Raw genomic sequence first — 9,692 nt, 5'->3', positions numbered from 1 at the left:
GAATTTAGTGAATGAGTTAAAGTTAAGCACATAATAGTGAATGCTGAATATCAACAGACATTTCCAATTAACAAAATCTATTAATGTGCATTTTCTTATGGGCAGAAAGGAAAAGTTCACCACTGTAGTTAAACCTTGACTAAAGGAGAAAAAATGATTTCAGTAAATGAAAAGGGATAACATCACCTCCTCATTCTCCTACAATAATTAATTTCTATATTTTAAGAAAATTTTAAAAATACATATACATATAGACTGTAAAACCCATAATTGAAAAAGTGTAAGGGAAAATACCATGAAGTCAATTAGAGAATTAGAATTGCTTTTCTGTTCAAAGAAACAGTAAGAGCAGAATTTCTGGAGAATCATAGAACTGTAGGGGTTGGAAGGGACCTCTATAGGTCGTCTAGTCCAACTCCCAAAGAAGCATGGCTGTGTCACAGGATGGGCTGCCTGGACACCTACGACTGTCTCTCAGGTAGTTATGTACTGTCAAAGAGGTGCCAGTAGTCATTTCATTTAAGCACATAAATACCTGTGAGACTCTAACGCTCAAGAGGTAGAGAAGAGCCTGTCTGAACTTTCAAGTACACCTCAGTGTACTACTCCCATTGAAATCTATAAATTGTGTCCATACTGTCTGAACACTTTTGAAAAATAACATTGCACCTCTCCGAATACTTCTGTGTCCCAGTGTAACTGGCTATTTGTTCCTCACCAATTCTCTAGGTCAGTGTATTTACTTTTGAATAGGAATGATCATATTTAATTAAATAGAACTGAAACTGATTTGGTGACCTTAAACAGGACACTCCAGGGAAGAAAAATGTGTTCAGTGTATCAGACAACAAAGCAACAGTGCGGAGGACAAAATAACAAAGTCCCATTCTAGGTGAAGTAACATTGTAAGCTACATCTTTTCCGATTTCTGTGCCTCTATAAATAACAAACACACTCAAGAAAGGCTTTCTCAGTGAGTGAATTTGAGGCCAAGACTTAAAAATCTTTATAACAGCCAACAGAAAACTATTTTTAGTTCGTTTGTATTCATTTCCAAAAACTGGCATGGCCTTTTTTAACGCAACGAATCTATTTAAGTAATGGTTTAGACTAATCTAAAATTGCTTTGGTTTTAAAATAATGAATTCATTCAGGTATGAACAGTGCTCTCAGTATTCAATACCTATCATTAACAATATCATCTGAGACAAAATATTTGTTATCTGCTCAGATTTCACATAACTTCTTGTTCTTGTTCTTTTACTTGCTACTTCTGGGACTAAAAATGCTACACATTTAGCTTACGTCCTAATTTATCTTAGGCATATTTTTAACACCCTTATTTCCTAGAACTACATTTCCAACATCTATTGTGTTTGATTCTGTATTATATTATTTCACAACTGTCAGACTGGTAACTAGCAGCTAGACACTTGATTGCCTTCCTACTACAGTCCAAATACTAATGCCTCCTTCCCAAGTGTTCCAGGAATCACGGATTTCACATAAAATATATATAAAGCAAAACTGCATTTCTGGGTTACACAGCACAATGAATGCCCAGAGGGTTTGTAAGATAGTAAGGTGTTTTCCTAAAGATTGTTATGCCCTCCTCACGACAGTAACCTGCCTAAGTTATGCCGGTGAGCTTCAGTTATTTTACAGTGATTCTACCCATTACATGAATAGGATATATGGCAGCTCTACAATTTTTTGACACCGTCAAATTACAAAAATCAAATCCTGCCATTCAGGAAATCCACTCTGTATTCAAGTTATTGTTATTGCAGTTTTATTGACCAAAATCTTGTCATGATATTAGACAGAAATTGTTCATTCTGATGCATGGGCTGACGAGTGTAGCTCGGATTTGTTTAAATGTCAGATTGATTTATAACAACCTGCTATCTCTTTAATCTTTTTTTTTCTAAAATTTTTCTATCAGTAAACTTAGCATATTGGTCTTAGAAGAATAAATATTAGTGGAATATAAATGGGGAACTTTGCCAAGGATGTTGATGATATTAGTTTCAGAGTGGAGAATTAATTGTCATTTGTTCTGATGGGGCTGTACAACAATTAGTTGTTATGCTCACAGATACAAAGAGGCTTCCAAACCACAATTTTTTTCCTTTTAAAATTATTGTTTATGCATGACAAGACTTGTTTTAGTGGACTAAGCAATGAAAAATCTTTAAGAGCAGTTTCTTTGCCCAACCTAGATGTTTTCCCTTTTCAGCTTGTGCATGATCTATATGAAGAGTCATTGTTTATTAATAGTGAGAGTAAAGGGTACTGATCACAGATGAGAAGTAAGGTACAGAATGAATATGTTACTTGACCCATTTCTATTCCCCATAGACTTTTTAAAGAGAAGAGGAAGATTCATTTTGCCCACGATCTATTCAAACACTGGCTTCTGTATGAAATGAAGATCCAGAATGCCTTCTTGATATACATGCAGTGCTATCAAGTATCAAAGGTTTTGATAAACCCCAATCAACACACAGTACAGAGGAAATTATGATTCCTGACAGTTTAGAATTCCACCAATAATGTAGATTATTTTCATAATGGCAATAACAGCACCTATCTAACCCAAAGACTATATTCTGCCAAGCTTCCAAAATATGCAGTTGATCAGGAAGGAACTGGAGCTACTAAAATTATAATCATTTTTCTTATTATAGAAAGCACCTAAACTGAGTTAGAGGCTGCTATTCCTTCTATCACAATGCCTGTCTGGTAATGAAGCAATTTTGTTAACCACTTTTCAAAAGAAAATAAGCTTGCAAATTTTGAAGATATAGCTCTAAAAAGCTATCAATATTGAAGACAGGCAGTATGGTGCTTACATTTAATTTGACAAGGCACCAACGACTTAGAAGCTTCTGAGTCCCAAACAAATCCTTTTTCTGGAAAACAAAACAAAACAAAACAAAAAAACTTCCATTCAGACCAGTTTACCAGAACATTCAATTTTAGCAAAATTTTCTTCAGGAAATGTTTCTTAAGCCCCCCAAAACAACCCTAAAAATACATTATTGAAAGGAGAGCTTAAGGACGACACAATAGGTTTAAAATGAAACAGTGAACAGTGCCAAAATACACTAAAACTCTGATTTACATAAAAATATACAGAGAGAAAATGACAGCAGTACTGAGAATTGCAGATACGGATCAACACACTGTAAGATTGCAAAACTGTGTTGGTAGAAAACTGAGTTGAAAGAAAAAGAAGACTGCTTTGTCTCTTTTAGAGAATGAAGTCTGAAGTGTTATAAGCATCAGACCTTCTGGACAGTAATGCCAAAAATAACATTTTTACAGGAGTAGCAAAGAAAATGACATATTTCAGAGAGCAGCAAAGAAAATGATTAGTTTGATATGTTTTTTTTCTATCGCCACAGAGAAGAAACTTTCAGTTAAAATAATTATTGCAGATTTGTTTAAAGACACCACAGATAAACCACTTTTGGAAGAACTATTTGTAAGAAACAAAGTCAAGTTTTAGACATTAGCACAGGGGTCAGGGTTTCTGCAAGAATGCAGTATCCAATACATTAAGGATTGGAGACAGCTTTTTTCTTCTTTTTGGTGGGCAATATGTATCCCTTTTTCGTAGTCAGAAACATAACTTCAAATGTGACAAATTCAGTATCCTTTCTCCATTTTTGAAGTTTTCAAACACCAACTTTTTAGGGCTGCTCTTCTGTTTTTGCTTTTGATTACTATTTATCTACAAGGAAGTTGGTAGACTTGTTTAAACTCTCTGCTTGTCAGCGCCTAATTATGAGCTTTTGCCTTGTTAAAATGTTTGTATACATGCTCTTTTCAGCATTTACTTGATTCAAAATTATTATATTTTTCCACAAAAAGACCATAAATATAAAAAATACTGTGTCCAGAATGTCTACAACTTAGTTATTTATAAATAATGTTCAAAACATCTATGGATAGACATGAGGAATATAGAGAACTTAAAATACCATGTTCAAAAAATTAAAAGACCTTCCAGTAATGAACAGTATAATGAACGATAGTGTGATTTTGTGGCTGCATACTCAGCTGCCCATAATTAAAGTGAATAGTACATATATATAGAATAATAATTATTGAGAATCTGTCCCTACATTGTGCCTCAGAATGCAGAGAGCTTCTTCATACCTGCCAGCAGCACAACACTATAACCATGCTTTACAAAGGTACCTAGAACTTAATTAGGCATTACTAACGTGCCTTTTATGCAGTGTAGCATCTTACAGTGTGGGACTCTTTTGTCCTTATCTTGTGCCCAAAGGAAAGAAGGCAGTTGCATGCAGAATGGAATATCTGGGGTATTTTCAAGTCTGTAAAGCCTAATCTTTCCATTTTTTTCCTCCCAAAGGAAAAAAAAAATGCATATACAAGGAATATTTTTGTTGTGTTCAAGTACGTTAAATGCATTAAAAAGACTCAGATGAAGAAATGTTTTTCTCTTAAGGACAGGAAAGTAGTAAGAAAATAAGATCAGCATATTCAGATCATAGGACAAAATTATCAGGGAAGGGTTTGCAGGAAATAATATAACAACCATTACTCTATATACAATATCAGAAAAACAGAATTGCAGAATAGTTTGGGTGGGAAGGGACATAAGGCCCACCCAGCCCCACCCCCCTGCCATGGACAGCTATCCCTCACCAGCTCAGCAGCCCAGGGCCCCATCCAACCTGGCCTTGAGCGCCTCCAGGGATGGGGCACCCATAGCTTCTCTGGGCAGCCTGTGCCAGCGCCTCACCGCTCTCTGAGTAAATGATTTCCTCCTAACATCTAATCCAAATATCCCTTATTTTAGTTTACAGCCATTTCCCCTTGTCCTATAACTATCAGACTGTGTAAAAAGTGTGTTTCTCTCCTGTTTATAAGGTCCCCTCAGGTATTGGAAGGCCGCAGTGAGATCTCCCCAGGGCCTTCTCGGCTCTTTGTTTCTTTCTATAGGACCCTCCACTGTCCTATGACTGCAGCATCAGCAGTTGTGCAGGTTTTATTGTGAGTCCAGAAATATATGACAAAATGTGAAACATGGTCCAGAAATATCTGGTGTTCAGCTTTTTGAGTTATTTGAAAATGTCTATTTTGAGTTTCTGGGCCCAAGGCTGAAAAAAAAACCTGAAAACAGAGATCGTTGTGTTGTATCTCTAACATCAGAAAATAACTTTTATTATTATTTTATTCTTTAAACAGTACAGACTTTCAGCCACTCAGACCTACTTTAACATTTGGCTCACTACTTTTTAATACTTATGACTAGTGCACTAGTGATCCTTGGTTTCTCTATTTGTTGCTTAATTCTGAAGTACTAAGGTGCATGTGGATTAAACTGTCTTTTTTTCTTTTATTTCCCCCTGGAACTGAAAGAGCTAGAAATGTATTTTAAAGAAATGAGCATTAAAATTCTCTTTTGAAGACATGATTAAATAAACAGTATGTTAGGGCTTTAAGGGAAACTTTACAAAATAAAATTAAATATGGAGTCATACACAGCAGCTATTTATTAAATCCTCTCTACCAAATACATTTCATGCAAATTCTTACATCTCTCCAATCCCCTCTGTATGACCTAAGCTATAACTTCTTAGGAGACAGAGCACAGAGAATACCTGAAGGCTTTTCTGAACCCACAAAATTTGAGTTAGTGGTGTGAGACACAAAAATGATGAAATATCTTTATCCTTTCCCACAGCTGTATTTTTAGTTAAAACTTTCTCCCTGGAGGAAAGGACTTCTCTCACTTCAGGTTTCACTTTTGTTCCATCCTTTCATCAACTTGCAATAGTTAGTAAAGTTAATCCTTGGGCACTGGATCAATGGTTTCAAGTAAAGCTTTAAGGATCTGTGCCAGTGAAAATTCAGAATTACTAGAGCACTGCTTCACTGTATTAGCCAAAATTCCCACCTTCCTGAGGTCACTTGGAGCAGATGGTATAGGAAATGGATTTCAGACATCTGTAGATCTCTAACCCAGGGAGACTGGAAGCACTATTATCTTTTCTCAGGGCACCACTTACTAAAGGAACTGCTTATTAGTGAGATGCTCAGAGAATACAACTGGCTTGGGTAACCACTACATCATTTTTTTCTTCCCTGTTAAAAATATTCTGGTGATCCTTTAAAGAAAATAATCTCTTCCAAGCTTTAGATGATGGGAAGAGATGTGGCCATATGGTCATTGACTATGTAATGCTCATTTTCTGGATGCTCACATACAACCTGATTTACAAGGCACGCTGAGAACCTGTCATGGGACTATTTGTCATTAGTACAAGTTTTGCTTTCTAACAAGAAATTAGAAAGCATACTCAGAAAAAAAAATCAACAGCAAAAAAAGTCATAAACTGGATGCCCAAGCTTAAATAATGGTATATTAATTAATTTATTATTACATAATAAATGGTAGTGGAAACAGTATTTGGTATCAGTATGGAGAGTTTGGGTATTTTTTGGATGTGAAATGTAGTAATGCATTCTAAGTAACTTTGTGCTGATTGACTCTGAACTGTGAATAGCATCTTCCAATTGTACTGCAGCAACAAGGTTACTCTGGAATTGTGCAAAGCAGTTTGCTCTCTAGATGAAAAGAATTCAGGTGACTGTCTTACAACAAGAAAGTTCAAAACTGAGTAGCATGGCAAATAGGAGAAATCTACATAGTTGGAATCTGGAAATTCTCTTATCTTCAGAATAGGATCATAGAGTCATAGAATCACAGAATCATAGAATCATAGAATGGCTTGGGATGGAAGGAACCTCGAGGATCATCAAGTTCCAACCCCCTACCACAGGCAGGGTTGCCAGCTGCTAGATCAAGTACTAGATCAGATTGCCCAGGGCCCCATCCAACCTGGCCCTAAACACCTCCAGGGATGAGGCATCCACAACCTCTCTGGGCAACCTGTTCCAGCACCTCACTACTTTCTCCGTAAAAAACTTACCCCGACATCTAATCTAAATCTTCCCTCCTTTAGTTTAAAACCATTCCCCCTTGTTCTATCACTATTTACTTGTGTAAAAAGTTGGTTTCCTTCATGTTTATAAACTCCCTTTAAATATTGAAAGGCCACAATGAGGTCTTCCTGGAGCCTTCTCTTTTCCAGGCTGAACTAACCCAGCTGAACTAGGCATGGTTCACACCAGAATGAGAAGGGAAAGACTCAAGAGTCTTCATATGACTGTACCTGGAAAAGCTCTAACATGTTAATTAATTCACTAGCATTCAGTTTCACCATGTTAGAGAACAATCATTCTGTTTACCAAAGGACAGATAGCTGTTCCTTCTGGAAGGCACTGTTAAGAACTAAAATTGCAAGCAACAGTTGAAAGAAAAGAAAGAACTGCAGAATTTGGCAGTTATGGCACTACAAGTAGCTGTGTACTTATATGCCTGAGGCAAATAATATTGCTACTTAAAAGGTTGAGTTAGGAGAGCAAGTTTTAGCTATAGCTCTCAGGCTATGAGATCACCTGAAGCAAGTCAGAATGAAAAAATCAGTGCAGCACAGCATTTAGTGTGCTATCAGTGCCCAATAGCAGATATACGGCCTACTGAGCTGTGGTTTTGTTGTCATTGTCTAGCAGCAAGATCATTTGTTTTAATGACCTTCTGCCATCATGTAAAAGCAAAAGCTCTTTTGATTGGATGTGTGGTAAAATTAAAGGCTAATTGGTATTCCACTGACAATATACAGTAGGTACCTCATTGTGCTGCTGACAAGATCTGATTGATGCTGCTTCAAGAACATACAGGTTTAAAGGAAATTAGTTTGATAGGAAAAGAATTGCAGCCCCAAATTTTCGAGTTATCTACTAGTGTTCCATTTCACAAGAGATATTATACCATCCAAATTTAATACATACCAGGCAGAAGAAACCACAATGACAATAATCCTAAACGTAATTGTGGCATCTGTCATATGCTGTATGATGTTATCATGTCTTTGAAACAAGTGCACCTGAACACAGCAATAGTTTAATAAGAGAGAAGACTTCTGAGTATCAGTTCATCAAAATTGGCAAGTCTGGAGGCCAACAGTAGGCGTTCTTCCCACAGATCCCTTTTCCTACTAGAAATGTTACAGGAATTCCTGAACATAAGTGCTGGGCTGCTAGACATCTAGAAACACTGCACGTGCCACACAGTTCTGTGTTGTATTTGCAGTAGTGTAGAATATGTTGTGTTAGAAGAGACATATACAGCTTTAGAGTTTGCCTAGTCATGCACAATTAATACAACACATTTTGGACATTGTCTATCCTGCAGGTCATAAACTTGCATTTGGAGCATGCCCCACGACCTACTCAATGCGTACACTCCTATCTCTTTCTGGAAAGTCCCAAAGAAAAACGTGGCAATAGTTTTAATGCCTAGAATACACAGCAAATGCTTGCTTCTGTGATCTAGGCTTCATGTCATTACAAGGTTGCTTTAGGTATTACCTTAACTGTAGTCATAAAAGCTTAATTCATCAACATTTAAACAGGTTTTAAGCATTAAAGACATGTTAAAATGACAGAATGTGTCAAAGGGAAATGTGGCCAGCCATAAATCCAGTACTGCCTTCAACACAAATGGAAGAACCACAACAGAGGTCACTCTGATGCAATCTTTTTTTTGCAGGACACTGCACCTGAAAGTAGAAACGATATGCTTCTACCACAAACTTCATTCTTCAACATGAATTTTGTCACAGCAGCTCAATCTTACATTGTTATCTCAGGTAAAGAAGTGAAGGCAATGGGTGTCATAAAACCCAGTGCTGTCCTGGTGAGACTTGCAGCCAAGCTGTGCTGACTGGACCAGCTCGTATGGGATTCAGGTTTCTGTTCACACAATCAAATAAGCAAAACAGGAATAGACAAAAGAGGAAGATATTCCTTCTGTGTGGTAACTATAGCTTTTTTTGTAAATATTCTACAATTCTGAATAGGTCTCTCTCAAATGCTTTCTTTTGTTGTTGTTTTTTTGCTGTTATCCCTCTTACTCATATTATCTTCTGATATATTTTTCTGGAGTTTATGCTCTTTTCCTTCTCCTCTGCCTAGATATAACATCACCACAATGCCCAAGCAACACTAATTACCAGGGTTTACTGAATCTTGTTGTCCAGTAGAGGTGGGACTGCCAGTGTTCCAGGACCAGCCAGCAGCAAGGCTGGGTGCATGTTGTCAGCAGGTGTCCAGGCACAGGGAACTCACATACACCTACACGTGGCCAGCCACACACAACAGCTCAGGCAGAAAATACAATATTCATGGACATGTAAGCCCCCAGGGCAATTGCTCCACACCAGCTGCTGGGACCTAGACCCCCTCATCCACATGTGTGCACATCCTGTGAATCTCTCTGGTACTTGCCTCCTGAATCTCTGGGTCTTCGCTTGTCTCATGTAACACACATGCAAACAGGCTCTCTGAAAGCCGGTCCCTCGATTCCATGGGACTTTCCAGTACCTGCCCAGGACCTCCTGGTTCCTCCCACAGCCAGCATTCATGGTGCTCAAATCTCTCCAATATCCAGACCAGACTTAGGTCTGATCTGGTACTTGGCTCCCAAGCCTCTTATCCTACTATTCTGTTAGTCCAGCTTGATGTTCACTTACAATTACACACATGGGTGAACACATCAACACAATATACATGCACTCAGTTCCCTG

This window comes from Numida meleagris, chromosome 2 (genome assembly GCF_002078875.1).
Source record: "Numida meleagris isolate 19003 breed g44 Domestic line chromosome 2, NumMel1.0, whole genome shotgun sequence".
Lineage (NCBI taxonomy): Eukaryota > Metazoa > Chordata > Aves > Galliformes > Numididae > Numida > Numida meleagris.
The sequence above is the reverse complement of the archived record's forward strand: the minus strand, read 5'-3'. Positions refer to the sequence as shown.